Source organism: Carcharhinus amblyrhynchos, chromosome 7 (genome assembly GCF_965287045.1).
Source record: "Carcharhinus amblyrhynchos chromosome 7, sCarAmb.v2.hapA, whole genome shotgun sequence".
In the NCBI taxonomy this organism is placed as follows: domain Eukaryota; kingdom Metazoa; phylum Chordata; class Chondrichthyes; order Carcharhiniformes; family Carcharhinidae; genus Carcharhinus; species Carcharhinus amblyrhynchos.
Window position 1 is genome coordinate 15,510,930 of NC_137330.1, and position 26,578 is coordinate 15,537,507.

Consider the following 26,578-nt stretch of genomic DNA (forward strand, 5'->3'; position numbering starts at 1 on the left):
TTTTCTGAGCTCCACTAATCAGTGACCTTCTATTTGCTCCACCTCCCCTCCCCTTCTTCGACAGGATAAAATCCATCAGAGTTCTCCCTCTCTTCAGTTCCAAAGAAGAATCCCATGGACCAAAAGATTAACTCAGTTTCGCTCTCCACAACTGCTTGCCAGAGTGCCTGAGTTTTTCCCAGCATTTTTGGTTTTGATTTCTCTTTTTTACAACTTAGACATATCAGTGGCTAACACGAGGGGACATAACTTTAAATTGAGGGGTGGTAATTATAGGACGGATGTCAGAGGTAGGTTCTTTACTCAGAGGGTAGTAAGGGAGTGGAATGCCTTGCCTGCAGCAGTTGTCGACTCTCCAACTTTAAGGGCGTTCAAATGGGCAGTGGATAGGCATATGGGTAATATCGGAATAGTTTAGGTTAGAGGATCATTAGATTGGTTCCACTGGTCGGCACAACATCGAGGGCCGAAGGGCCTGTACTGTGCTGTAATGATCTAAAGTCCGAAAGTCAGTGTTCTTCAAGCAAATTAATTTATTTCTAAACTTCTGAATTAAAGAAAAAAAAACCTGGTGAAATAGTAAATGCAGTTGGAATAGTCAGATTCCGTCTTCTAACTTGTGCACCTGTTATTCAGAACACTAGCAATTCTGATGCAGAATTGAAATTGCTCCAACATCTATGAATGCATCCATCTATGAATATCATACAATCGGTAGAGATTCTATGGTATTCACTTCTCCCAGTCCCAGTTCAAGGCGATTTTCAACTTCCAAGGATTTACTTCTGTTCTTTTCTTTCTCTTAATCTTAGAACTTTCTTTCACAGTGGAATCCATTAGAAATTATTCCTCTAGGACATGCTAGGTGAATCTTCCAGCCTTGTTTTAACTTCGCATTTCCTAGAACCATAGAATCATAGAGCCCTACAGTGCAGAAAGACGCCCTTCGGCCCATTGAGTCTGCACCAAACACAATCTCATACAGGCCCTACCCTCATATCCCTACATATCATACCCACGAATCCCTCTAACCTCTGCTACCCTGGACGCTAAGGGGCAATTTCTCAGCACGACCAATCAACCTAACCCGCACATCTTTGGGCTGTGGGAGGAAACTGGAATACCAGGAGGAAATCCACGCAGACACGTGGAGAATGTGCAAACCCCACACAGACAGTGACCCGAGCCAAGAGTCGAACCCAGGACCCTGCAGCTGTGAAGCAGCAGTGCTAACCACCGTGCCGCCCATTTGGATTTCCATTTCCATTCCAATTGTAAGCTCCCACCTCATTCCTGCATAGTGGAACACAGCATCTAGCTGTTCTACCTTTCTTGGTAGAATAACTGAGAGTTTTCAGGGAAATTATAGTCTCTTCCTCTTTCAAAGCCCTTCTCCATGGTAACGTGAATCACATGAGCCTTTTATCCAGATAGAAATGCTTGTTAGCTCTCCTTGAAACTCCAAAGATAAGTTTTTAAGTATGGTAAGCAATCAACATAATACACAACCACTGACTCTCAAAAGCACTACCACTTAATGCTCACTTGATTGTTAGTGGGTGGATTTGCAGCTGCCTTTGTAAGGAAGTCTGGCCCAAAAGAGCCATTGACCAGACAAATTGGCAAAACCTCTTTAACCTGGCCAAGTATAGCAATGACTAGGAGTGGTACTGCAGTGCACTTCCTGGAACTAAGTCCTGGGACAATCGGCAAAGTAAGTCCCAGGGATTCCAGAAGTGGGAGGGTGTGGGATCTCCTGGGGGGTCAGGTGCAAGGTAAGCAAAGCATTGGGGTTTGGCCGGGTGGGAGACTGTTGCAGAACTTCAATGTCCCAGGGCAACCCTGAGGGAGTTTTCACAGCGAGGAGTTCTGCCACTTCCTGCCTGAGATGGGAAAAAGTGTACATGTCATTTTCCCACCCTACCTGCTCCAGATCTGACCCATCCTAAAAATTTGGCTAAGTGCCAAATTCGCTGTTCTCACTGCCAATGGGGGCTGACAGAGAGCTCCAGCCACAGTCACAAAAAAAAAGCTACCATATAAACCTCATAATTGTAGTAGGACACAAGTGGGTGGCCAGTAGAAACAATATCACATTTAGCCTGCTATCAGTTGAAAAGTACAGCACAAACAGAATTCAAACATTTTGTCTAGCTAATTGTTTAAATAAAGTTGGCACCTTAGAGAATAATTAAATTTAATTGTATATAGTTGAATTTAACTTCACTCTGATGAATGTGAAAGAAAATTCAATTGAGGAGTTTCCCTTATTCACATGCAATGCTCCTTGTGATAACTTCTTGGAGGTGAAACCCCGTCACCAAGTTACTTTATTTACACCATACATCTGTACACAGCCAGCTGTCCAGTTGCTCCCTGCTGACATGCAGGCTAGGAGTCTGACACCCCTGCTTTAAATAGGAAGCATGAGGCTCCCTGATTTGACCATCGAGAGGACTTATCATCAGGTACCTCTTTTTAGGTATCAAACAAATTAACTAACTCAAATTAACTAACTCAAATTAACTAACTCAAATTAACTAACTCAAATTAACTAACTCAAATTAACTAACTCAAATTAACTAACTCAAATTAACTAACTCAAATTAACTAACTCAAATTAACTAAAGGAAGGACTCATCAGGATCTCTTTTGGAATTCCAACCAAAGGACTCATCAGGTAGCTCTTTTCAACACCAACCAAATAAACAAACTCAAATTAACTTATGGGTTCATACTCTAGCAAGCCAACCTCATTAGCGTGGCTTAAGTCATCACATTCCTCAACTGAGATCTTGAGATGGTAGCAAAGGTCTACACTGTGACGTTATAAGTTACTTTACAAAAGCCTTTATGCACAGTTACAACTCACAGTTTAATGGTTGCATTTCTTGCTAATTGGAATCATCATGGGACAAAGGTAGCCTTTCATCAAATCCCTACATTTCAGGAGGAGGCCATTCAGTCCATTGGACCTGCATTGGCGATAATCCCACTCTATCCCTCTAATTCCATTTATTGAGCCTGCTAATTGCTCGACACCAAGAGGCAATTTAGCATGGCCAATCAACCTAACCCACACATCTTTGGACTGTGGAAGGAAACTGAAGCGCCCGGAGGAAACCCATGCAAATACGTGGAAAATGTGGAGACTCCGCAAAGACAGTCACCCAAAGCCGGAATCAAACCCTGGTGCTGTGAGGCAGTAGTGTTAACTACTATGTCACCATGCTGCCCATTAACACTGCAATGAAGTTACTGTGAAAATCCCCGAGTCACCACACTCCTGCACCTGTTCGGGTACACAGAGAGGATTTAACATGACTAGTGCAACTAACCAGTACGTCTTTCAGACTTTGGGAGGAAACCGGAACACCCGGAGACATGGGGAGCAGGTGCAGAATCCACCCAGAGTGTGATCCAAGCCAGGAATCAAACCAGGTTCCTTGGTGCAGTGAGGCAGCAGTGCTAACCATTGTACCACCATGCAGATTTACAGCATCTGCTGCTGAAACCTTCATTAAACAAGTATCAACATTTGCTCACTTTTTTAAGCAAAGGAGCTGTGACTAAAACAACACAGCAGTTTCATTTAGCTGTACAAGGAGCTTCATAAATTGTGTGCCACTTTAAATGCCAGGAGCAACTGTCAATATTCCATTCATCAAACACATTGATTTCCCTTGTTGTAGCAACAACAACTTGTCTTTATCTGACACCTTTTAAATGAGTAAAATATTCTACGGTCCTTCACGAGAGTGCAGCTAAGGAAAGGCTGTCCTGGCATCACAGAATTAAATATTTGACAATATAGCCAACTACTTAGCCAAAAAGGTAGGATTTAAAGAGGTGTACAGGTGAGGTAAACCTGGAAGTTAGGGTCTTATCAATTGAAAGCTGCTAAAGATGCAGCCATTAAAATCTGGGATGCACAAGGGATCAAATGTCAATGTAGTTCAGTGAGCACGGAGTTGGGGGCAGGGGGAGCAACTGGAAGGGCATTCTTGGACACATGCATCTCCATTAAGGATGATCACCTCAGCACCTCACTGTAGCACAAACCCACGGATAACCTCACAATTCTCCACTTCTCCAGATTCCACCCTAAACATGTTAAAGAAGCCATCCCCTACGGACGAGCCCTCCGTATACACAGGATTGGCTCAGATGAGGAGGATCACAACAGACACCTTCAGATGCTGAAAGATGCCCTCATAAGAATAGAATATAGCGCTCGACTCATCGATTGACAGTTCCGATGCACCACAACGAAAAACCGCACCAACCTTCTCAGAAGACAAACACAGGACGCAGTGGACAGAGTACCCTTCGTCGTCCAGCGCTTCCCTGGAGCGCAGAAGCTACAACATCTTCTCCGAATCCTTCAGCATGTCATTGATGAAGACAAACATCTCACCAAGGCCATCCCCACACCCCCACTTTTTGCCTTCAAACAACCACAAATCCTCAAACAGACCATTGTCAGCAGCAAACTACTCTGCCTTCAGGAGAACAGTGATCACGACACCACACAACCCTGCCACAGCAACTTCTGCAAGATATGCTGGATCATCAACACAGATGCCAAAATCTCACGTGGGAACAACATTCACCAGGTACACCGTACATACTCTTGCAACTCAGCCAACGTTGTCTACCTGATACACTGCAGGAAAAGGTGTCCTGAGGCATGGGACACTGGGGAGACCATGCAGACGCTATGACAACAGATGAATGAACAGCGCTCGACAATCACCAGGCAAGACTGTTCTCTTCCTGTTGGGAAACACTTCAGCGATCACGGGCATTCGGCCTCTGACCTTCAGTTAAGCGTTCTCCAAGGCGGCCTTCACGACACACGACAGTGCAGAGTCGCTGGGCAGAGACTGATAGCCAAGTTCCGCACACAAGGACATCCTCAACCGGGATCTGGGGTTCATGTCACACTATCTGTAATCCCCAAAACTTGCCTGGGCTTGCAAAATCTCACCAACTGTCCTGGCTGGAGACAATACACATCTCTTTAACCTATGCTTAACACCCTCTCCACTCATATTGTCCGTACCTTTAAGACTTGATTACCTGTAAAGACTCGCATTCCAATCATTAATTTGTAAATTGTGCTTATGCCTTTATATGCCCTGTACGTGAATAGAACTGCTCACCTGATGAAGGAGCAACAAGTGCTCTGAAAGCAAGTGGCTTTTACTACCAAATAAACCTGTTGGATTTTAACCTGGTGTTGTGAGACTTCTTACAGTCTATACAAGAAAGCCAGATATGATCAAAGGAGATCCATGAAAGATGCCAAAATACAGTACTGGACCAAGCTAGAATCCCAGGCTAACCACTCCAATCCCCACTGATATTGGCAAGGTCTGCAAGACATAACAGGCTACAAGATGAAGGCACGTAATATTGCTGGCTCTAATGCACCCCTCCATGATGAACTCAATGCATTCTATGCCCATTTTGAGTAACAGGTCAGCGAGAGCATTCCGTCTACCCTAGAAGCCCTGGATGAACCTATATCTGAGGTCACCATTGAGAAAGCTGCTCTGTCATCTGCAAAGGTCAACCCATGGAAAGCGACTGGCCTGGATGGGGTACCCAGGTATGCACTCAGATCCTGTGATCAGCTGCCAGGGTTATTTGCATCTTCAACCTCTCTTTACAACATTCTAAACTCCCTAGAAGCTTAGAAGATGGCCATCATCCCGGTACTAAAGAGAAACCGAGCAGCGTGCCTTAATGACTTTTGGCCAATGGCTTTGACATCCATCATTGTGAAGTGCTTTGGAAGTCTAGTCATGGCACAAATCAATTCCAGACTATTTGGACTACCTGGATCCAATACAGTTTGCCTATAGCTGCAACAAGTCCACAGCAGACACCACCTCCCTGGCCCTGCACTCAATTCCAGAACACCTAGATAACAAGGACATCAATATCAGATTCCTATTTATTGACAACAGCTCAGCCTTCAACACCATTATTCCCATGGAACTCATCTCCAAATTCCATAGCTTGGGCATCAGCACCTCTCTCTACAACTGGATCCTGAACTTCCTAACTCACAGATCACAAGTAAGGATAGGCAACAACACCTCATCCATGATCATCCTCAAAACCAGTGCCCCACAAGGCTGTGTTCTCAGCCCCTACTATACTTCTTACGCAGCTATGCTGTGTGACCAAATTCCTCTCCAATTCGGTTTTCAAGTTTGCTGACGACACCAGTGTAGTGGGTCGGATCTCAAACAATAATGAGACAAAGTAAAGGAATGAGACAGAGTATCTGGTGCAGCAACAATAATCTCTCCCTCAACGTCAACAAAATGAAGGAGATTATCATCGTCTTCCGGACGTGTAAAGGTTAACATGCTCCTCTCTACATCAAAGGGGACAACGTAGAAAGGGTTGGGAGCTTCAAGTTTTTAGTTATCCAGATCACCAACAACCTTTTCTGATCCCCCCCATGCTGATGCTATAGTTAAGAAAGCCCACCCATGCCTCTACTTTCTCAGAAGGCTAAGGGAATTTGGCATGTCAGCTACAATTCTCACCAACTTTTACAGATGCGCCATAGAAAACATTCTTTCTGGTTGCATCACAGCTTGGTGCGGCCCTGACTGTGCCCAAGACCGCAAAGAACTACAAAAGGTTATGAATGGAGCCCAATCCATCATGTAAACCACCTCCCATCCATTAAATCTGTCTACACTTTTCGCTGACTCGGCAAAGCAGCCAACATTAAAGACCCCACACACCTGACATTCTCTCTTCCACCTTCTTCCGTCGGGAAAAAGATATAAAAGCCTGAGGTCACGTACCAACCGACTCAAGAACAGCTTCTTCCCTACTGCTGTCAGACTTTTGACTGGAGTTACCCTGCATTAAATTGATCTTTCTCTACATCCTAGCTAAGACTATAACGCTACATCCTGCACTGCCTCATTTCCTTCTCCATGAATGGTATGCTTTCTCTGCACAGTGCACAAGAAACAATACTTTTCACTTTATGTTAATACATGTGACAATAATAAATCAGATCAATCCACACTTAAGCATCACTCGAGCCTCTTCCCATCCTTCCTTGTCTTAACTCTCTCAGCAAACTCTCTAGTCCCTCCTCCCTCATATGCCTGACTGGCTTCCTCTGAAATGTGTCTGTTAATTGTCTCAATTACTTCCTGCGGTAGAGAATTTCACAATCTCACCCTTTCTGGAATTTCTGAAGTCCCAATTTGACCCTTGGTGATTAAATTGATGGTCTCTACGTTTGCATCTTTTTTCCTCTCTGGATACATTTTGCATAATTTTAAACACACAATCTTTACTCAGTCACCCCTCAGCCATTTTTTTCTCAAGAGAAGAATCAGTTCTTTTCCTGAAGCGTAGAATCATAGAATCCCGACATTTTAAACGTTACAAACACTTTTGAAATTTACTCCAGTGCCTCTATATCCTTTTTATAATTTGACAACCAGAACTCTCCACCAGACTTCATGGGTAACTGAATCAAAGTTTGACATAATTTTTAACATCAATTCTCTGTCTTTCAATTCTATTCCTTTAGAAATAACTGCCGGGGCTTGTGTTCCCTTTTTAAGGCTATGTTTTCCAAGCATTATTTCAACTCCTGATTTTTCTTACCAATATGTAATACCTAACACTTAATTATGTTGAAATCAATTTAGTAATTATCTATCTGTTCTGCAAGTTAATTAATGTTGTTTTGGAATTTTTTTTGCAGTCCTCCTCCAGATTGACTACAATCCAAATTTGGTGTCATCCACAAATTTAGAAATTGTGTTTGTGATTGCAAAGTCTGAAGTGTTAACCTAGATTGGTCCAACATTTGTAAAAAGTTTGTATTTTCTGCTGCTCTTTAATCAAACTCTCTGCTCTGCCATATAGCCCGTTATTGCTACTTTCCTGACTCCCCTGTACTGCAACATTATTTATTAGTTGTCTATGTGGCACCTTATCAAAGGATTTTTGGAAATCTACATGTGTAGTATCTACTGCATTACCTTGTCTACTCTCTCCATTATCTCTTCAATCAGGTGCACCAAGATTGGTGGCATAGTGGACAGTGAAAAAGGTTACCTTGGATTGCAATGGGATCTTGATCAATTGGGCCACTGGGCTGATGAATGGCAGATGGAGTTTAATTTAGATAAATGCAAGGTTATGCTTTTTGCTAGATTGATCCAGAGCAGGACTTACTCAGTTAATGGTAGGGCATTGGGAAGGGTTACAGAAGACCTAGGGGTACATGTTCATAGTTCCTTGAAAGTGGAGTCACAGGTGGACAGAGTGGTGAAAAAGGCATTCAGCGTGCTAGATTTCATTTGTCAGAACATTGAATACAGGAGTTGGGATGTTCTTGTTGAAGTTGTACGAGACATTGGTAAGGCCATGCTTGGAATACTGTTCGGTTCTGGTCACCCTATTATAAAAAGGATATTATTAAACTAGGAAGCGTGCAGAAGAGATTTACTAGGATACCGGGACTTGATCAGTTGAGTTATAAGAAGATGTGGGATAGACTGGGACTTTTTTCTCTGGAGTGTAGAAGGCTGAGAGGTGATCTTATAGAGGTCTATAAAATAATGAGGGGCACAGTTCAGCTAGAGTCAATAGCTTTTTCCAAAGGTAGGGGAGTCTAAAACTAGAAGGCATAGCTTTAAAGTGAGAGGGGAGAGATATAAAAGGGTCCAGAGGGGAGATATAAAAGGGTCCAGAAGGGCAATTTTTTCACACAAAGGTTGATGAATGTCTGGAACAAGTGACCAGAGGTAGGAGAGGAGTTGGGTACAATTTTGTCTTTTAAAAAACATGTAGACATTTACATGGGTAAGATGGGTATAGAGGGATGTGGGCCAAATGCGGGCAATTGGGACTAGCTTAAGGGTTTAAAAAAATGACAGCATGGGCAAGTTGGGCTGAAGGGCCTGTTTCCATGTTGTAAACTTCTATGATCTACGACTCTACTCAGGTAAGACAAACTTTTGTGAGATAGATGTTGCTTATTCCTTATGGTATTGATTTACAGATTTTTTTTTCTCTTATTTCTCCTTTAGTAAGGATTCCCTCAAGCTACCAGTAGTTTCAAACTCACTACTCATAGTATCCTGGACATGTTCAATTATCCTTCCTTGAATATAGAAATTTCATTAGCATTCCACCAGCCTTCTTGAATGTAAATCTTTATTCAATGATTTATTAAATAGTGATTCTGCAAACTTGTAGGATTTTCCTAAAAATGTTCAGATGTATTCCAGCCAGATCAGGAGTTGATTGGTTTATTTAATATTTCCCCTCCATTTTAAATGTGATATCTTTTCTCATTTTATCTTTTACTGTCACATCCTCCTGATCCATCTCCTTGGCAAATATTGAAGTAATATAATTTAATATTTTGGCCTTTTCTATCCTGTCTCATGCAGAGAAAAATTGATAATTTTTCTGATCTCGCCTGCCACAGAAATCAAGTGGGCAGCATGGATAGCTTTATGGACAGTTTAAAAGGTCCATAGATCTTGGACAGGAATTTCTGGTCTTCGGGAAGTTTGTATGGAATTCCTTTCTCCTCTATTTAAAGTTGACCTTGGATTTTCTCCCAACCCAGCCGAACCCCCCTGACCACAATTGCATTTTATTAGCTGTCTTGTTTGCATCTCCCCAGTAAACCAGGCAACTACGATGTCTTCATCACCTTTTTGGTCTCCCTACCTAAGAATGGGCATATTTGCAATGTAGAGAGGTTCACTAGGCTGATATGTGGGTTGACGCAACTGATCTATGAGGAGCAATTGGTTTGACTGCTGTGATGATACTGTGCCTTTAAGAAATGTATTTTAGCCATGTTTCTCGTGCAGGATTAACTATAGCAGTTTGTTTGATTATTAGTGCCCTTTTGACTGTAACTTATAGCCTCTGATGTTACTGAAGCAGCATAATTGATCTGAATTGCTACAATGTTTGTTTTAATTTGGATTAACGCAGGATTGTTATTTTTCAGTTTCCCCCTGGTATCTTTCAGGGTGCTTAAGTTGATTGACGGGTGATTAACACAGCGTATCTCGGATTATAATCGCGAATTCAAGGTTTGTTACTGTTTGGAAGCTACAGACAGAGGTAGCCCTTTCTCTCTCTAAATTTTGGAGACTGCAATCTGAGTTTATCTGGGGTGGCACGGTGCAGAGTGGTTAGCCCTGCTGCTTCAGAGTACCAGGGACCCAAGTTCAATTCCAGCCTCGGGTCACTGTCTGATCGGAGTTTGCACATTCTCCCTGTTTCTGCATGGGTTTCCTCTGGGTGCTCCCGTTTCCCTCCACACTCCAATAATGTGTGGGTTAGGTGGATTAGCCATCCTAAATTGACCCTATTGTCAGGGGGATTCACAGGACAAATATGTGGTGTTCGGGAATAGGGTCTGGGCATTGTGGTCAGTGCAGATTCGATGGGTCAAATGGCCTCCTTCTGTATTGTAGAGATTCTACGTTTCTCTGAAGTCCTGTTGTTTAAGGATAGCTTTCTTTGAGAGCCTGCTATATGAGGTGTCTGTTTGAATCTCTATCCAGAGTGTTAAAAGGCTAGAAATCTCGCATCCATGTAAGCATATCTGTTTTTGGTGCTAACTAGATCCGAAGAATGGATTTATGTCTATGATAATACTACTAAATTGGAACAATAGAGATGGACAGCTATTAAGAATTATACTTTGTCATGTTTAAGTCTTTTAATTGGTAAAAGTTATGATAATTCTTTTTGTGATATTCTAACTGTGTTCTTAGATAAAGTTTGTTCTGATAAAAACTTACAAGTGGGTCAATTGAATCATACCTGGAGCAGAATACCTTAAGTTTACTCTAATGATAAAATTAAAAGAAAACGTTGGGGTCTCGGCTAACCCTGGAGTTGTGCATCTGGTTCCTAACACTGGACCTTTATTCACTCGAGTTTAGAAGGATGAGAGAAGATCTGATTGAAACGTGTAATATTTTGAAAGGATCGGACAGATGAGAGCAGGGAGGATGTTTTCCCTGATTGGGGAATCTAGAGCCAGGGGATACAGTCTCAGGATACAGAGTAGACCATTTGGATCTGAGATGAGGAAAGATTTCTTCGCTCAAAGAGTGGTGAACCTGTTGGATTCTCTACCTCGGAATTCATGGAGGTGAAATCACTGAACGTATTGAAGAAAGATAAATTTTCTTTAGATTTTAATGGCAGCGAGGGGAATTGGGAAGAAAGGATCAGCCACAATCATATTGAATGTTGGAGTGGGCAGGAAGGACTGAATGGACTACTCTTGCTCCTAGTTTCCATGTTTGCAACCGAAGACACGTCTTAAAGTCAGGGCAATCTGCAACAGAAGTTATAATGGGCAGAATTTTTCGATCTTGTCTATACCCAGCTCCACTATCAATGAGGATGGACAATTTGGCCCTTAGCCCAAACTGCAATGGCACCAGAGAATCCCAGCCGTGGATGTTGCTGAGGCTTACGGCAAGCGTACTGAATACCGATTTTTGGATACATAAGCACGTTACCTGTAGACCAGCTCACAGGCTGCAACTCTTGCTCCTATTAAAGCCTGTTCTCCCTCTTCTAATTAACAAGATAATGGATTCAAACCTTTCTCATGACTACAAGATCTAATCTAATCCCTTGAGTGCATTAGTACATTGCTCAAAATGCTGCCTTTTGACTGCTCACTCATGCAGTTTCTGTACTTTAAAAACATCTTGTAGTCATAATCGAAGAAGAGTTCTCCCAGTCTCTTAATCAATGTTTTACATCCGACAACCATACCAGCAAAGCAAAAATAATTAGTCATTAATCTTTATTTTTGTTCTTCAGATCTTGCTTGTGTTATGATCCCTGTAGAGACTAAAAATTTTTCAAGGTTAAGGAATCCCCATGTTCCCAATGGAAAGAAAACTGCTGGATAAGATTTCACTTTTTTTAACCTTTAATCTAACAAAACAGCCGGAACCAGCATCAAACACTAATTCACAGGTGAATGATATTTTGAATAAAAAGGTAAATTTAACTTTTAATAGTCGACAGCTAAGATACACCTTGCACAGTTACAAATACTCACATTATTTCCAAAGCAAATGTGGCACTACATGCAATCTCACTATCTTTCCAATTCTGCTTCTGCTATGCAGGTGCTCTCACTTCCCATTGAATCCTTTCGACCCTCGAGTTGCATTCGCCCGCAATATTCCATCCAAAATTCACAGACATTATTCCAATCAACCAGGCACATTTCTAGCAATGTCTCTCACTCAAAGAAAAGTACAGCACAGGAACAGGCCTTTCGGCACACAAAGGCTGTGTTGACACCTGAAGCCTTTCTAAAGACCTTATGTCTCTACTTGGTCTGTATCCTTCTATTCCCTGCCAATTCTTGTATCTGTCAAGATGCTCACTAGACAATGCTATTGTATCTGCTTCTACCACCTGCTTTGGCAACACATTCCAGGCACTTACCACCCTCTGCGTAAAAAGAATTGTCTCTCACATCCCCTTTAAAATTTCCCACTTTTACTTTAAACCTATAACCTAGAATTACAATTCTACCCTGGGGAAAAAAGTGTTGGGCTCAGGCAACACTGAAAGAGCAGCAGTGGGACTTGATTAATCCACAATCCCTTATTCTTCTCGTCTTCAAATCTCTCTCCTCTTTCCAACTGTATGACACATGCAGTCTCTTTGGTATTCTTCAAGCCCTGCTTCAACACTAGGATATGTTGTAGATTGCAAATGTCCCACAGTGGGTGAGAATGGAAAACCTACCCCATTGTGTGGGATTTTTTTTTTACATACACCTGAGAGGTCGGATCAGGCCTTTGTGTAATATCTCACCTGAAAGATGGCACCACTGGCAGTGCAGCACTGCCTCAGCGCTGCACTGGAGGGTCAGTCAAAATCATTGCACTCAAGCCCTGGAATCGACCTTGATCCCACAATCTCCCGATTTTGAGGCAAGAGTGCAACCCGTTGAGCCACAGCTGACAAATGAGAAAAAAGAACTGTGTGGATTGAGGTCAATTGAAAATCCTTGATTCATCCGTTTGAAAAGAAAAAATGCCAATATTTAGTTTTCATGGCATTTTCAAAATCTAATCTTGTTATTCTATGGTTTAAAGAGAATGATTTCTATTGTTTAATGCCAGCACTGATTGAAAATCTTCGAATATGCTTCAGGATAATTTGCTATCAATTTACCATTCAATCAATCATGATGAATCTCCTAGTGAGAACTTAATAACATTGAATTAAAACTTTGTCATATAGTCCTGCATTGTGTTATTCATGAGCTGCACTGTCATCAGTTGAGCTACATTACCTGACTATCTGATAATAAATGATATCATTTTAACTGGTCGGAGGCTGGAGATTTAGACAGGTTTGAAATTGATCGGAAGTATTTCATTCCATGATCAAAGGAGTGGATAAGGTGGATAGAGAGAAACTAATAGGAATAGGTAGCCTAGAACAAAGGGGCATTGCCTTGAAATTAAAACCCTGCTAGGGTGGCAGGAAGCATTTCTTTCCACAGATTGTAGCTGAAGTCTGCAATGCAAATCCCCACTCCCTTTCTCTCCCTCCAGTACTCTGGCACCAAAGCTATCGTGGCTGGGCATCAATGAGAACATTTTAAACTGAGACTGAAAACTTTTTGTGGGCCAGCAGTATCACGTGTTAATACAATTAGTGCAGCAAAGGTTCACTAGATTGATCCCTGGGATGAGGGGATTGTCCTGAGATGAGACCCTGAGTAAATTTTGTTTAGGGCAGCATGGTGGCACAGTGGTTATCCCCGCTGCCTCACAGCAAGAAGTCTCACAACACCAGGTTAAAGTCCAACAGGTTTATTTGGTAGCACAAGCTACAAGCTTTCAGAGAGCTGCTCCTTCATCAGGTGAATGGGAGTTCTGTTCACAAACACAAAACACAAACTCAATTTACAAAATAATGGTTAGAATGCGAGTCTTTACAGTTCATCAAGTCTTAAAGGTACAGACAATGTGAGTGGAGAGAGGGTTAAGCACAGGTTAAAGAGATGTGTATTGTCCCCAGACAGGACAGCAAGTGAGATTTTGCAAGCCTAGGCAAGTTTTGGGGGTTACAGATCGTGTGACATGAACCCACAATCCCTGTTGAGGCTGTCCTCGTGTGCGGAACCTGGCTATCAGTCTCTGCTCAGCAACTCTGCGCTGTCGTGTGTCGTGAAGTCCGCCTTTGAGAATGCTTACACGAAGATCAGAGACCGAATGCCTGTGACCACTGAAGTATTCGCCAACAAGAAGGGAACACTCTGGGCTTGCAAAACTGATGTTTCAAGTCCAGATGACCCTTTGTCAAAGCTTTGACAAAGAGTCATCTGGACTCAAAACATCTGCTCTTTTCTCTCCTTACAGATACTGACAGACCTGCTGAGATTTTCCACCATTTTCTCTGTTAGTGTCAATTGTTTTAAGAACATAAGAAATAGGAGCAGGAGTAGGCCATCTGGCCCTTCGAGCCTGCCCCGCCATTCAATAAGATCATGGCTGATCTGTTGTGGCTCAGTTCCACATTCCCGCCCTCTCCCCATAACCCGTAATCCCCTCTCTTATCAAAAACCCATCAACCCGCGTCTTAAAAATATTTAGCGAGGCAGCCTCCACCACCTCAAATGGGCAGAGAATTCCAGAGATTCACCACCCTTTGAGTGAAGAAGTTCCTCCTCAACTCCGTTCTAAACCGCCCCCCCCTTTATCTTGAGGCTGTGCCCCCTAGTCCTACTGTCCTTTCTCAGCGGGAATAGCCTCTCCACCTCTATCCTATCCATCCCATTCATCATCTTATACGTCTCAATGAGATCTCCCCTCATTCTTCTAAACTCTAATGAGTACAAGCCTAGTTTATTCAGCCTCTCCTCATAGCTCAACCCCCTCAACTCCGGCATCAGCCTAGTAAACCTCCTCTGCACTCCCTCCAAGGCCGTAAGTACGGCGCCCAAAACTGCACACAGTACTCCAGCTGCGGCCTCACCAATGCCCTATACAGCTGCAGCAAGACCTCCCTACTTTTATATTCAATCCCCCTCGCTATGAAGGCCAGCATCCCATTTGCCTTCCTGACCACCTGCTGTACCTGCAAGCTGGGTTTTTGCGACTCATGCACAAGGACCCCGAGGTCCCTCTGCACCGTCGCCTGCTGCAGTTTTTCTCCACGTAAGTAATAATCCTTCCTACCATTATTCCTACCAAAGTGGACCACCTTGCACTTGCCAACATTAAATTCCATTTGCCAGTTCCTGGCCCATTCGCCCAGCCTATCTAGATCCTTCTGCAGACTCTCCACACCCTCCGCACAATTTGCCGTTCCACCAATCTTGGTGTCATCAGCAAATTTCAACACCCTACACTCGGTTCCCTCCTCCAGATCATCTATATAAATGGTAAATAGCTGAGGCCCCAGCACCGACCCCTGGGGCACTCCACTAGTCACCAACCGCCAATCCGAATAGCACCCGTTGACCCCCACTCTCTGCCTCCTATTTGACAACCAGTCCTCTATCCACGCTAACACCCTACCCCCAACTCCATGTCCCCTGACCTTCTGCAATAACCCCTTGTGAGGTACCTTGTCAAACGCCTTCTGAAAATCAAGAAAGACCACATCCACCGGCTCTCCTCTATCCACCGCCCTAGACACATCCTCATAGAACTCCAGTAAATTTGTCAGACACGACTTCCCCTTAACGAAACCGTGCTGCGTCTGCTCTATCAAGCAATTCCCCTCAAGATGCCTCGCTATTTCCTCCTTGATGACGGATTCTAACATTTTACCTACAACAGACGTTAAACTAACCGGCCTATAATTCCCCACCTTTTGCCTGGCACCCTTCTTAAACAATGGCGTAACATTAGCCATTTTCCAATCTTCCGGCACTTCCCCGGAATCCAGCGACGTCTGGAAAATAACCACCAAGGCATCCACTATCACCTCCGCCATTTCTTTCAGAACCCTCGGATGCATTCCATCCGGTCCTGGGGACTTGTCCACAATCAGCCCCTCCAGTCTGTCGAGCACTGCCTCTCTAGTAACAGTAATGTCACCGAGACCCTCCAGTCCTACCACCTTTCCATCTCTAACACCCGACAAATTATTCACGTCCTCCTCCGTGAAGACCGAAACAAAAAAGTTATTCAAGACCTCAGCCATTTCCCCATCCCCTACCACTAAGTCCCCCTTCTCATCCTCTAAGGGTCCAACGTTCACCCTAGCCAGCCTCTTCGTTTTTATATACTTATAAAAACTCTTGCTATCCTTTTTTATATTAAGCGCTAGCCCAGCTTCATAGTTTCTCCTACCCTTCTTTATCAATTTCTTTGTCAATCTTTGTTGACATTTAAACCTCTCCCAATCCTCTTCTCGCCCACTACTCTCAGCTACTCTAAACGCCTCCACTTTTAATTTAACACTTTTAACACTTGCTCATTTATTATTGTCCGGTTATATTCTGTAATTTCTAAACTGCTTCAATTTTCAGATTCCACCAGCTCTGTTAGTTTGGTAGCAGCTAAGAGAGAGAGAATGGGGATGTGTTACTGATCTCACTGTAGATTCAACAAATCCCCGAGTTCAAGATGGTGGTGGAGCATGGTGACTCTTTGTGAGCTGTGTAGGGTATGATTTGTATGGATAGCACACAAATACTTTTCACTGTATCTCAGTACATGTGACAATAATAAATCAAAACCAAATCAAATCAGTTTGGATCCAAGACCAAGCTCGCTATGGACAAGTAGTAGAATAGATGCCATATTACCCTAGCTCATCCAATGGATGGAATGGTGAGCCTGAAAAGACATGCACTAATTGCCATGCAGAAACAACATCCTGCACAAAACAGCCATGTAACAAATCAAACAGACCAAGCATCCATCTGCCAATGCAGCTGACTACCAAACTGATGATGCTGATTCACCTATTAATTCTCCCTAAGCTCCGCAAACTCTGAGAAATCACTTAAAATCATATAACCCTACATTACAGAGGGCAGCCATACAGCCCATTGAGTCTGCACTAACCACAATCCCACCCAGGCCCTATCCCCATAACCTCACACATTTACCCTGCTAATTCCTGACATTAAAGGGGCAATTTAACACGTTCAATCAACATAACCTGCACATCTTTGGACTGTGGAAGGAAACCAGAACATCCGGAGGAAACCAATGCAGACACAGAAAGAACGTGCAGACTCCATACAGACAGCGACCTAAGTTGGGAATTGAACCCTATCTAGGCTGCTATTCCAGTGCGGGAGCGTTGCACTGTCAGAGGTGTCATCTTTCAGCTAAGACCTTATCATATTCTTGGCTTCAGAACGTGACACACAATTTTTACAGAGTCTGCTGTGGTAGGGAAAATGCCAACCTAATGGAAAAACATCTCACAGCGGTTTCAGCTTGCCACGCAATCGACAAGAGAGCAAGATCGTGAAATGGTTCATCATTTCCTGTTATGATGTATACTGTGTATTATTAGAATATTCCATATTTAGCATTAACCCCTCATACTCCAATTCCTTGAGGTGTCTGATTCTCTCCATTGTCCCCAAGTGTCTGACTTCTATTTCTTCTTTCATTGGGACAATTACTTATCTGCCTGAACAGATCTTCAGATACTTTTGGATGAGATTTGGAATGTTAAGTCGGCATGGTGGCAGAGTGGTTAGCATTGCTGCCTCACGGCACCAGGGACCCGGGTTTGACTCCCAGCTTGGATCACCGTTTGCACGTTCTCTCTCTGTCTGCTTGGGTTTCCTCTGGATGTTCTGGTTTCCTCCCACAGTCCAAAGATGTGTGAGTTAGGTTGGTTAGCCATGCTAAATTCTCCCTCAGTGTACCTGATCAGGCGCTGCACTGTGGTGACTAGCAGATTTTCATAGTAACTTAATTACAGTGTTAAAGTAAGCCTACTTGTGTCACTAATAAATAAACTTTAAAACTTTTGTATTCACGCTCTGGGAATGGGACTTGACCTAGCTGCCTTCTAATGGAATTAAAATAGGTGACTTTTTATTGAACAATTGCTGAGAATTCATCCAAGTCTGAATCATTAAATGGCATTACAGAGACGTGGCTGCAGGGTGACAGGGACTGGGAGCTGAATGTACAGGGCTATCAAGTGTTTAGGAAGGATAGGCAGGAGGGAAAAGGGGGGGGCGTAGCTCTGCTGATTAAGGACAGCATCACGGTGGTAGCAAGGGATGATATTGGACCCAAGGAGCAGAACGTGGAATCGTTGTGGGTGGAGATTAGAAACAGCAAAGGGAGGAAGACGCAGGTGGGTGTCGTCTATAGGCCCCCGAATAATGATCTGGAGGTGGGGCGGGCTGTTAACGCGCAAATAAGTGCGGCGTGCAGGAACGGGACGGCCGTAGTTATGGGGGATTTCAATCTGCATATTGATTGGTCGACCCATGTTGGACGCGGAAGGCTCGAGGAGGAGTTCTTGGAATGCTGCCGGGATAGTTGCCTCGAACAGTGTGTGTTGGAGCCGACGAGGGAGCGAGCTATCTTGGATCTGGTGATATGTAATGAGGCGGGTAGAATTAGGGACCTTGTGGTGAAGGATCCTCTTGGGGAGAGTGATCATTGTATGGTGGAGTTTCTGGTGCAGATGGAGGAGGAGAGTGGGTTCCTGGACACGTGTCCTTTGTTTGAATAGAGGGGAGTACGGTAGGATGAGAGAAGAATTGGCGAATGTGGACTGGGGGAGCGTGTTGGAAGGAGGGTCTGCTGAGGAGCAGTGGAGGATCTTTAAGGAGATCTTTCTTGGTGCTCAGCAGAAATTTATTCTGATGGTCAAAAAGGATAGTAGGAAAAGAGGTAATAAGCCGTGGATAACGAAGGAGGTGAAAGAAAGTGTTAAATTAAAAGCGGAGGAATTTAGAGTAGCTAAGAGTAGTGGGCGAGAAGAGGATTGGGAGAGGTTTAAATGTCAACAAAGATTGACAAAGAAGTTGATAAAGAAGGGTAGAAGAAACTATGAAGCTGGGCTAGCGCTTAATATAAAAAAGGATAGCAAGAGTTTTTATAAATATATAAAAAGGAAGAGGCTGGCTAGGGTGAACGTTGGTCCTTTAGAGGATGAGAAAGGGGACCTAGTGGTAGGGGATGGGGATATGGCTAAGGTATTGAATAACTTTTTTGTTTGTCTTCACGGAGGACGACGTGAATAATTTGCCGGGTGTTAGCGATGGAAAGGTGGTAGGACTGGAGGGTCTTAATGACATTACTGTTACTAGAGAGGCGGTGCTCGACAGACTGGAGGGGCTGATTGTGGACAAGTCCCCAGGACCGGATGGAATGCATCCGAGGGTTCTGAAAGAAATGGCGGAGGTGATAGTGGATGCCTTGGTGGTTATTTTCCAGACGTCGCTGGATTCCGGGGAAGTGCCGGATGATTGGAAAACGGCTAATGTTATGCCGTTGTTTAAGAAGGGTGCCAGGCAAAAGGCGGGGAATTATAGGCTGGTTAGTTTAACGTCTGTGGTAGGTAAAATGTTAGAATCTGTCATTAAGGAGGAAATTGCAAGGCATCTTGAAGGGAATTGTTTGATAGAGCAGACGCAGCACGGTTTCATTAAAGGGAAGTCGTGTCTGACAAATTTACTGGAGTTCTATGAGGATGTGTCTAGGGCGGTGGATAGAGGAGAGCCAGTGGATGTGGTCTTTCTGGATTTTCAGAGGGCGTTTGACAAAGTACCTCATAAGAGGTTATTGCAGAAGGTCGAGGGACATGGAGTTGGGGGTAGGGTGTTAGCGTGGATAGAGGATTGGTTGTCAAATAGGAGGCAGAGAGTGGGGGTCAATGGGTGCTATTCGGATTGGCGGATGGTGACTAGTGGAGTGCCCCAGGGGTCGGTGCTGGGGCCTCAGCTTTTTACCATTTATATAGATGATCTGGAGGAGGGAACCGAGTTTAGGGTGTCGAAATTTGCTGATGACACCAAGATTGGGGGAACGGCAAATTGTGCAGAGGGTGTGGAGAGTCTGTAGAAGGATCTAGATAGGCTGGGCGAATGGGCCAGGAAATGGCAAATGGAATTTAATGTTGGCAAGTGTGAGGTGGTCCACTTTGGTAGGAAGAATGGTAGGAAGGACTATTACTTACGGGGCGAAAAACTGCAGCAGGCGACGGTGCAGAGGGACCTCGGGGTCCTTGTGCATGAGTCGCAAAAACCCAGCTTGCAGGTGCAGCAGGTGGTCAGGAAGGCAAATGGGATGGTGGCTTTCATAGCGAGGGGGATTGAATATAAAAGTAGGGAAGTCTTGCTGCAGCTGTATAGGGCATTGGTGAGGCCGCAGCTGGAGTACTGTGTGCAGTTTTGGGCGCCGCACCTGCGCAAAGATATTTTGGCCTTGGAGGGGGTGCAGAGGAGGTTTACTAGGCTGATACCGGAGTTGAGGGGGTTGAGCTATGAGGAGAGGCTGAATAAACTAGGCTTGTACTCGTTAGAGTTTAGAAGAATGAGGGGAGATCTCATTGAGACGTATAAGATGATGAATGGGATGGATAGGATAGAGGTGGAGAGACTCTTCCCGCTCAAAAAAGACAGTAGGACTAGGGGGCACAGCCTCAAGATAAAGGGGAGGCGGTTTAGAACGGAGTTGAGGAGGAACTTCTTCACTCAAAGGGTGGTGAATCTCTGGAATTCTCTGCCCGTTGAAGTGGCGGAGGCTGCCTTGCTAAATATTTTTAAGACGCGGGTTGATGGGTTTTTGATAAGCGAGGGGATTAAGGGTTATGGGGAGAGGGCGGGAAAGTGGAACTGAGCCGCGACAGATCAGCCATGATCTTATTGAATGGCGGGGCAGGCTCGAAGGGCTAGATGGCCTACTCCTGCTCCTATTTCTTATGTTCTTATGCTCTTATGTATCAAGGAGGAGATAGATATATTTCTGATTTTAAAAAATGGGTTAAAGAGATACGGGGAACAGGTAGTGAGATGGATTTGAGACCAGGGAGAGAATAGCCATGAACTTATTGAATGGTAGAGCAGGCTCAAAGGGCTGAAATTCTGTTCCTAGTTCTTATGTTCCTATGCAATTGGTCTATTCTCTTAAGTGCACTTGTCCCTTTAAAAATTAGTATTGGTGATCTGCTTTTGGTTGGATGAAATTGATGAGAAGACCACCTTTGAGTGGTTTAGTCCAGACGTTGATTGACCAAAGGAGATACTTTATAGACTCTAGCATTGACAGGTTGGACCCAAGTTTGGTGAAACTTGGTTTGTTCTCACTGAAACGATAGAGGTTGAGGGGCGACCTGATAGAAGCCTAGAAGATAATGAGGGGCATGGAAAGGGTGGATAGTCAGAAGCTTTTTCCTACAGTGGAAGAGTCAATTACCAGAGGGCGTAGATTTAAGGTGCGAGGGGCAAGGTTTAAAGGTGATGTATGAGGCAAGTCTTTTGCACAGAGGGTAGTGGGGGGGCTGGAACTCACTGCCAGGGGAGGTAGTGGAAGCAGATATGATTGTGACTTGACAAATACATGAACAGGATGGGAAGAGAGGGATATGGTCCCCGGAAGGATCGGGAATTTTAGTTCAGTCAGGTTGCATGGTCAGTGCAATTTTTTTTTGTACTTTGTTCTTTATACATTTAAAGAGGAAGATGGAAATGTGTATACATTCAACAAAGCAAAATCACAAAAGTAGGCTGTCCAGCTGGGTCATTCATAGACTCCTGTTGTGCAACTGAAAACTGTAGCTTGTGTCAAGTAACGTACAAAAAAAAACTTTCATTCCCTCTCGCAAAGTCCTGCAAATATGCAGGTCAATGTCTGAAAAGAGAAAAGCCAAGTGAGCAATTTACTCAGAGCTCCTTGGTCATATTTGCATGCAGGCGGGATATTTTGGTCTCACTTGCCCTGAAACCAGAACATCCCACTGGAGGCCAATGGAACTATCCACGGTCTAACCCTTGCTCGCTCTGATTGCTGCAGCAGGTGGGGGTGATAAATTTCTCCATGTATTTATCTTGGTTTTTCTAATGTCATCAACCTTGCTTTCTCTCAGATTTTTCACTTGCAGTTTTATTTTCCATGCTTTTCAGAGGGGCTGTTAAGAAACAGAGTTCAATGCTTTCTCCGACAGCAGTTGTGCATTTACTGTCAAGGCAGTTCATTACTTAAAACTTTTGGTCTACTTGAGTCTGCTACCACGTGCAAAGGAAAGTGAGATAAAAGTCCTCAATGTCATGTCTCTCTTGGCGAGCAGAATAATCCTGCACAGTCTTTTTTCAGCTGCTCCACCTCTGTTAATCTTTTGGTTTCAATTTCTCCTTCAGCCCTGGAAACAGGCAGTACAAGAATATACACGTCAGGCTCCTGTGAATTCGTATATCTGCTTGTCGCATTTTATTGAAGGGTGCAGTGCAGCACTCGAACTCTGGAACAAAACAAATGCCCCACCAACCCTGAAGCAGAGATGGGTTGCCACCATTGATGAGATCTGCACTCACTGCATTTTCACTCGGTGCACAGCGTTTGCCGCGATCAAAAGGAAGGTGGCGGAGACTTTGAGAGAAGTATTTTCTATTATTTATGAACGTGAAATTGGATTTGTGTCTCCAGATTCAAAAATTCAACCTACTTATGTCTGATACTGACATGCTCTGGAAATGCCTGGCCCCTAATAACTACAAATGACATTTTAACAGAATGTCATACCTGCGCCTACATCGATGCCTCTGAAAAATTAATAGCGATACTTAACTGTGGTTGCTGTCACTATGTGGTGAGCTTGACCATCCTACAGCAAGACATGCTGCGTGCAAAGCTCCCGTTGCCCATACTAGATCTATTATAAGATTTTACAGCTACAATCAGGTCTATCAAAAACACCTCAGTGAGTTATAAAAAATGCATGGTATTCCATTATCAACCATGCTAAGAGTCTCGCAATAGCCAACTGAGGAATGAATAATTACACTTGTGTCATATCAGGGCGTATGCATCGCATTGTTGACGAGGATTGCACTTGCTTGTGCCTTATTATTCTCAGCTGAGGCAGTGCATGTCTTATTTATACTTTCTTCACAAAATGACTGACCATTTTGCAGCATGAGCCCCTGACTGGAGGGGTGAACTTGTCATCAGAGGAAGAATCCATGTTTAATTGAAATATGAAAATAACAAAGTACAAGGATCAATTAATTGCAATCTGAAATTCCTAGGATTCACCTTGATAGTCCAGACATTGCAATTCTAAAATGTATCTAACCAGCTATGCTGTTAATTAGCTTTTGGTTCAATTTACCTTAGCAATGATGGGAACCACACAAGGTAACAGGGGCTATAGGTCCAATCTTTCTTTTCTGTTGCTGTCAGCTGGACTATCACCGATTCCACATCTTGAATTTTGATTTTAAAAGTTATGCTTGAAGGCGGACACACAGGCAACAAAATAATTTACTTTTTTAATACACCTACCCTACCACGCATACATTGCAGAAGGAGGCCATTCAGCTCATCGACCCTGCACCGATAACAATCCCACCCAGGCCCACATGTATTTACCCTGCTCATGCCCCTAAGAGACAATTTTGTACGGCCAATCAACCTAATCTGCACATCTTTGGACTGTGGGAGGAAACTGATGCAGACATGGGGAGAACGTGCAAACGCCGCACAGACAGTAGCCCAAGGCTGGAATCGAACCTGGGTCCCTGGCGTTGTGAGGCAGCAGTGTTAACCATTGTGCCACAATGCCACTTGTCCTTGAAATTATACAATTCGAAATTTAGCCTGTTGTGTTGTCCCAGTCAGTTATACCCATAAACTTGTGGAAACGTAAACGGCTTTTAAAAGCATAATGGAAAAGGGACAATTTGTTTTCAAGCAAGATCAAGTCAATGGGGTCAAGTGACCACCCACCATGTCTGCAAATATACATCAAACTGCCCGAGGCAGGAAAGAACCTGATAAACCGGTTAGAACATTATATTTATCAAAACTGTAACAGATCTATCCCGCGGAGTTAATATCTACTGCTGTCTATAAATCTCCAGAGGCTGAGGGGCAATGACCACACCAATGATTTAGTGGCTGCATAGTGGAATTCCACAGGAGGGTTTTAAAGAAAAACAATCTACTGTGAGAAGGAGCAAATGACTGTGATTCAAACCCCATTGTGTGTCAATACATTCTCGGGGACCATCTGTTTTGACAATGGCAATACTGATCATAGAAATCATAGAAACCCTACAGTACAGAAAGAGGCCATTCAGCCCATCAAGTCTGTACCGACACAATCCCACCCAGGCCCTACACCCATATCCCTACATATTTACCCACTAATCCCTCTAACCTATGCATCCCAGGACACTAAGGGCAATTTTTAGCATAGCCAATCAACCTAACCCATACATCTTTGGAGGAAACCCACACAGACACGAGAAGAATGTGCAAACTCCACACAGACAGTGACCCAAGCCAGGAATTGAACCCAGGTCCCTGGAGCTGTGAAATAGCAGCGCTAACCACCGTGCTACCGGTATTGTGGTCACCTCACAGAAACCAGCTTATGATAAGAATCATTTATGGAGAAGCATCCTGAAAGCAGCCTTAAATGTCAGACAGTCTGGGAGACCAAAAAAAGCCAATGGGAAGAGATCCCATCCCAAAGAAGGAGGAAACTGGTGAAAAATTTACAAACTGAGCTGTTGTTCCAATAGTGGGGAGATATCATCGTTCTCATTCAAAACAACCTTTATTTCAAGTGTGTTGACTGGATGACAATCAGAGGCATTAAGATTAAGTAGATTAACCCACCACTTCACTGACAGATTGGTTGACTTAGTACAAACTGAATACTGAACCTCAGACCTGTGTTGTTTTGTTCCACTTCAGATTCTGCACTTAAATGCATCACTTGTGAGGGAAGATAAAGAATGTCATGACTTGCGGTACTTTAGAACTGAGGGATTTGAACTATTTAAGTATCAGACTCAAAGGCAGATAGATCAATTCAAACAGGAACTTTGATGGTACTTAATGATAACCTAGCAAACATCTAGACGCCACTGACTTAATTGAAAATGTGGAATTCAAATCATTACTTAAATGGACTTTCTTTTACCTTGAAGAGTGAAAAAGGAGATTATTACCATTGCAGCCAACATTTTGCTGCCCTTTCATTACCTAACCATTAGGGTTTTTGTTTTATTTTTAAGTTTACAATCTCTCAAAAATGAGTTTAGATTGGACATAACATTTACAAAAGTGCTGCACTCCTAAAAGCCCGATTGGTACTGAATGGAAAGTTTTACACTGGGCTGTCATTAACTGGGGTTTCGTTCTGCAAGGACAGGCCTCAGGAGAGAATTTCATCCCTTGAAAAAAAGGGTCAATGGATGAGTGGCTCGCATTTTGGAGCATGTAGAACTGACTGAAATTGTCCACAATGATGTTTTATGTTCCATGTGGGCCTCCTTCAACTTTTCTTCATCTAGCTGTAACTGTCAAACCTTCAATTTCCTCTTCTATAATGTCCTTATCTACAATCCCATTGAATTTGTTCATGTTGTCTGCCTCAGCTGCTTCCAACATGGGAGTTTCACCTCACTCAGAGTAAAAGATGTTTCTCCTGAACTAGAAAAGGAATTTTTCCTGAATATTTTTCTCACTTTACCAATGGCAGCCATACCTCCAGCTACCAAGGCCCCGAGGCCTCAATCCCTCTGCTTCTCCCTAAACCTGCTTCCAAAACCAATAAATTTCACTAGTCCTATTATACACTTGTGTGACTCAGTGGTAAATTGAGCAAAGAACGACACAGCATGGGAAACAGGCCCTTCGGCCCAACGAGCCCGCACCGCCATTTTATGAGTGCCTTCCTCTACCCATGACCTTTGTCTACACCTATTGGGGACAATTTGTTACACCACTCAGCCTAAGAACACGTTTTTGGGATGTGGGAGGAATCCGGAGCACCTGGAGAAAACCCACGCAATCATGGGGAGAATGTGCAAACTCCCGCAGACACCGGCCCAAATCCACGTATCTGCACAGCAAACAGTGATAGTCACTGAGCTGTCATTGTATTTGATAATGTCTCCGTGATGGATTCTGCGATGTTTTCAGTTTAAAAAAAACTTAGTTGTTTAAAAATCGACTCTATTTATGGCCAAAAAATTGAATTGAGGGAAACTTTGGAAACAATCATTGCCAGCAAAATACAAAAAGTGGTGGAAAGAACAGAGCAGGAGAATGTACTGATTGTCATATTAGTATTGTTATGTTCAACAGTCGTTGGAGATTTTTCATTGTGCGGATGGATAATAGCATTAGACTATTCTTAACCCTTATTGTTTTATATCTGAATTCAGTTAGTTGTTTTACATTTCCTAGCTTGTAGCCACTGTGAAATTAGCCTGCAGGTAACAAGTAATGAAGTAGTTTTGCAGTGATCTGAAACAATGACAGCAGTGATTGCATCTGTTCTTAAGTATCCGGACTTACCTAATGAAGGAGCAGCACTCCGA